The sequence below is a fragment of the Acinonyx jubatus genome, chromosome D1 (genome assembly GCF_027475565.1).
Source record: "Acinonyx jubatus isolate Ajub_Pintada_27869175 chromosome D1, VMU_Ajub_asm_v1.0, whole genome shotgun sequence".
In the NCBI taxonomy this organism is placed as follows: domain Eukaryota; kingdom Metazoa; phylum Chordata; class Mammalia; order Carnivora; family Felidae; genus Acinonyx; species Acinonyx jubatus.
In genome coordinates this window covers 23,353,333-23,353,989 of record NC_069390.1, presented here as the reverse complement: position 1 = coordinate 23,353,989, position 657 = coordinate 23,353,333, and the positions used below count along the sequence as shown (strand labels likewise).

General features: G+C 33.2%; 1 pseudogene; it reads left to right on the top strand.

Annotated features, from left to right (window-relative positions):
- The first annotated feature begins 244 nt into the window (after window positions 1-244).
- Window positions 245-345, top strand: LOC113603521 (uncharacterized; annotated as a pseudogene).
- The last annotated feature ends 312 nt before the right edge of the window (window positions 346-657 follow it).

The following is a 657-nucleotide window of genomic DNA, read 5'->3' as shown; positions in this document are numbered from 1 at the left end:
TCAAAAATAAACATTTGAAAAAATTTTTAAAAAGCAGTTTACATAAGACTACATATTCTTTAAAAAGCAAGACCAAGAAATATATGTGTATACTAAAAATATATTAAAAAGCGAGCTAACATTAAACAAATTGACTATACCTTACCACTTGGTGGTGACAAGTGGATAAGAAAAAGGCATAAATATCTAGATTCAAGTTGTTGGTAATGTTTTAACTTGACACACAGTAATTTCACCAAAATCAGTGCTCGCTTTAGCAGTACATATACTAAAATTGGAACAATACAGAGAAAATTAGCATGGCCCCTGTGCACCAATATCCATTATATTATTAAAAATAATTATATAAGGGCGCCTGGGTGGCTCAGTCAGTTGAGTGTCCGACTTTGGCTCAGGTCATAATCCCACAGTTTGTGAGTTCAAGCCCCGCATCGGGCTCTGTGCTGACAGCTCAGAGCCTGGAGCCTGCTTCGGATTCTGTGTCTCCCTTTCTCTCTGCCCCCTGCCTTGCACTTAGTCTGTGTCTCTGTCTCTCAAAAATAAATAAACATTAAAAAAATAAATAATAATTAGATAAATATATATTTAACATCATAGTGTATATATTCAAGTTAACATTTGAATAAATATACATATAAATTAAAAATTGAAAAGGTA